The sequence below is a fragment of the Neophocaena asiaeorientalis genome, unplaced genomic scaffold (assembly GCF_003031525.2).
Source record: "Neophocaena asiaeorientalis asiaeorientalis breed wild unplaced genomic scaffold, Neophocaena_asiaeorientalis_V1.1 scaffold44, whole genome shotgun sequence".
NCBI lineage: Eukaryota > Metazoa > Chordata > Mammalia > Artiodactyla > Phocoenidae > Neophocaena > Neophocaena asiaeorientalis.
Window position 1 is genome coordinate 1,619,489 of NW_020173678.1, and position 4,092 is coordinate 1,623,580.

The following is a 4,092-nucleotide window of genomic DNA, read 5'->3' on the forward strand; positions in this document are numbered from 1 at the left end:
TCACAGAGCTCTCAGTGGAGAGAAGCGCACGGGTACGAAAGCGCACAGGCGGGAAAGGAAGCCGAGGAGCACACGCCCCTGACCTTCGAGCCGCTGCTTGGGGAGCACGGGCCAGCCAGTGACTCAGGCAAGCACGATAAAGTGTAAAGGCGAGTGATGTCAAACTGGCCTCAGTGTCTGGTCTTAATAACATACCAGGTGAAATCTGGACACGGTGAAAGCAAAAGCATTGGGAAAGCAAAAGTGGGTAACTGTCCACCAGCTCTCTGCAGATTGAGCCACCGGGTGGTTTATGGTGTGCCCCAGGGCACTCTGTCCTCAGCCCTCCTTTGATGTAAGTGGCTGATGAGGGTTTTTTTATGCCTTACCTTCCAGAAGAGGGTTTGGGGCCATTTACAGAAGAAATAGGTCCTAGACAAGGGCGGAGGGGGAGGCACTGATCCTATCCTCAGATACGGTCCAAACATCTCTACAAGCTGCAAAAAGTGGGCAGAATCTCTGTGTAAGGTTTTCAAAGATGAGGACTGACAAGAGCATCCATGAAAAAAGCCAAGGATTCCAAAGCACCGTGCCAGTACTGAGTGTCTGTGATGCCAGGAGCTACTCAACGCGTCTCTGCAAAACCCCCGTACAGACGAAGGCTGGGGTCGCAGCACAGCGTCCAGAGCGTCCTGTGCCTGGCAGCGGGCCTGGAGTGCTCTGTCCCGTCTGGTGCCCAACGAGGACTCTGTGACAGAGGAGGCCCATCTACAAGGGGAAGGCCAGGTGGACGGCCTGGATCGTGTCGAGGAAAGAAGCTGGAAGGGCTGGGGGACTTGGGCAGACAGGACATCGCTCTGGAAGGTTAAAGGCCTGTCCCGTGGAAGACACTAACCCGGCGGACCCGTGGCCACTAAGGAGATGGTAACACAGCCGATTTCCTGGCTCCTCTGTTTCCATTGCATTTCAGCAAACATCAAGCCTCTCTCACACGCAAGGCCATTGCCGGGTGCAAGGGGCGTGGCCCCTTCCCCAAGGAGCCAGTCTAGTAGGGGATGAGAAACAGTGCGGTGGCTCTGGGGATGTTACGAGAGAAATTGGTTCTGGGTTGAGTGCCCACTGCCCGAAGGGAATGGCTAATGGCGATGGGGTAGGCTGCCCTTGCAGGGCGGCTGACAGCTGCCGATGTACAGAAGCACAGAATGCAGGGCTGCTCTACGTGTCACCTGTTGATCTCGTTTAGACCCTCTGCCGTGGATCCTTGACCGTGGCTCGGGGAGGAGGGTGTTAGGGGCAGTCAGTCGGAAGCCCACTTAGGACTTACAGGAGGCCCTCGGTTCTCCGTATTTGCGATTCAACCAACCAGGGACAGGGTGATCCTGTAGTAGTTACTGTTGGAAAAACCCACGTCTTAGCGGACCCGCACGATTCAGACCCATGTTCAAGGGTCAGCTCTAACCTTACAGAGTAGGTGCTGTGTCCACCCCATTTACAGGTGGATGAAACAGGCCCAGAGATGCACGATTACGAGGCTGAGACAAGCGACAACCTCCGGTCCCCGGTTTCCTTCTCTGTGAAACGGGGAACTGACACCTGCCTCGGGGCTGTGGTTACACATCAAGAGGACCGGCTTGAAGACCCTCAGGCTTGGGCGGGGGCGTCTGCCCCTTGCCTCCCCACCCTGCAGTCGCAGGGAGCTGTGTGTGGCGGTCTCCCTGACTCACTGGGTTAGAGTGACTCAGTTTCACAGATGCTGCTCCTAAATTAGGTCCTTGGTGAGCCTTTGGGAAGACAGCTCTGTGAGGGTCCTGCTGTGGGTGCGGGGGACAGAAACGGAGGCGGCGGCGGCGGCGGCTCCTGCCTACCACCTGCTAAGCAGAGCTTTTCCATGTTGGTCTGCGTGACATTATAAAATATCGATGTGTTAATCTACTTTCACTAGGTTTTTTTCTCTCCACTTATTCCAGGAACATAGCCGAGTTTTTGCACTTCTTGCCTTAGCTGCTTTTGCACGGGGAAGGCAGAACTGTTTGAGGATAAGCTGCTTCTGGATCCTTGACTGAAAGGTTGCATCAACTGAGATTAGGCCCAGGGTCTTGGAGGAAGAGAGGGGGAAGGGTCCCAGAAGACAGGAAGGGAGCTTCTAGAAGTCCGCGGGCCCGTGAGTCGTGAGGACCCTGCCCTGATCCTGGCAGAGCACCCGGAGATGTGAGGGCTGGACTCGGGGCACCGGGGCTCCCCGGAAGGTCCCTGTGCCTGGGCCGCGTTAAGTCGAGGCCGCTGGACTCGCAGGCCCCCCAAACTCACATCTGCAGAGCCCGCCCCCGTGTTTGCACTGTGTGAGGTCCCGGGACCTTTTTGGGATCCTGGCAGGGGGGGCAAACCATAGGGACAACAGACTGAACTCCCCACCAGCTGGCAGGATAGAGACTCGGTCTGATGTCATTCGACTGAAAGAAAGAAGCGTGGCCTTCTTGCACCCCTGGTTCCCAGCCCGGCTCCCCTGCCGGGCCGCGTGCTCACCGGCTGCGGTAGGAGGGCCAGTTCCGCCCAGGCCCCGCCTATGACCTGCCAGTGACCTCCAGCAAATCCTTTTTCCGCTGAATAGAGAGAAGGACCAGAGTGCCTCTGCCGGCTGACCTGCGGTTCTGGTGGGTCTGACTGAACCCTAGTCCGTTTACAGCGCGGAAGCCGAGGCCAGAGGGGCTGGGCAGTTTCTCCAGTTCGCAGAGCCAGGAAGTGGCAGAGCAGGGCCCCTGCCCTGGCCGGTGGTTCGGAGCGGGGACTCTGCATCCTGCATCCCAGCTCGGCTGTTCATCCCCTGGGGCCGCTTTGGACGAGCTGCTGAATCCCCAGCCGCCACCTCCCGGTCCGAGGAACGCCTCCTGCAGCGATTCTGACTGCGGGGCTGCCTCACCGCCGGTACCGTGGGGGCCATGATTAGGCTAATACCGAGCCCAGTGCGTTCTCAGCACCTGGAGCTGCCCTCGCACAGCCGGTCTTGCCGAGGAAGACCGGCCGTTCGCATCTGCGCAGATAGTCCACGCGGGGTCAGGCTGAAAACAGACCCCAGGTCAGTGAGCCCTTCCCCGGAGAGGGAGTGGGGACAGAGGAGAGCTGTCAGCGGAGCCTTCTTCCTCTCTTACCCTCAGTCCCAAAATAGCACTTGTCTGCCCCACCCTGCCCAGCTGGCAGGGCTGCAGGCTGAGTAAGGTGCCATTTAAAGACAACCTGGCTCTCCCCGTCTGCCCCGCTGGCCGGACCTGGACCTCTGCTGCTCCTACAGCCACCCAGGGCAGGCTGGCTACCTCTGCCTGCTTTCCTGAGACCCTGGCTGCCCAAGTTCTGCCTAGACTGTCCTGGGACTCTGCAAAGAAGCAGAAGCCCGGCATTCTGGGAGCGGTAACCCTCCAAAGGCAGTGACAAAAATCCCTCTAGAGAAAAAAAAACAACTAAGCCAGTGAGCCGCAACTACTGAGCCTGCGCTCTAGAGCCCGCGAGCCACAACTACTGAAGCCCGCTCACCTAGAGCCTGTGCTCCGCAACAAGAGAAGCCACCGCAATGAAAAGCCCGCGCACTGCAACGAAGACCCAGCGCACCCAAAAATAAATTAATTAAAAAAATTAAAAGCTAGACACCAGGGAAAACCTGATGAAGGAGAAATGTGTGTTAATCTTGGGGCAGAGGAGCCAGGAGACTCTTCCTTCAGTGCAATGAGATTACATCAGGCAGACAAAACGGTGTAATGACCTCTCTGGAGGAGCTGGGTGGACAGAGGCCCGCGGGGTGGAGGAGGCCAGCGTGCCCGCAGGGCTCTCCTGAAGAAGAGCCTGACTGCCCAGAGGCGAGGGAAGGAGGGAAGGGAGTCACTCTGGTCTCAAGATGGCTCAGCTTGGACCATGGGCTAGGCGGTCGGGAGGGGCAGGAACCTCTGGAGTGGAGGCCCCAGGGCCCCGGGCCTGGGGAGGTAAGGGGGGCCTCGGGGATGCCCAGGTCAGTCTGCTCTGATTTGAAGAGGAGCCTCAAGCAGCGGGGAGGAGGCCCTGGTCATTGCCCCACGGTGGGATGAGTCAGCAGAGTACTGCCACAGCCCCGGGCCAAGCCCAAACTGG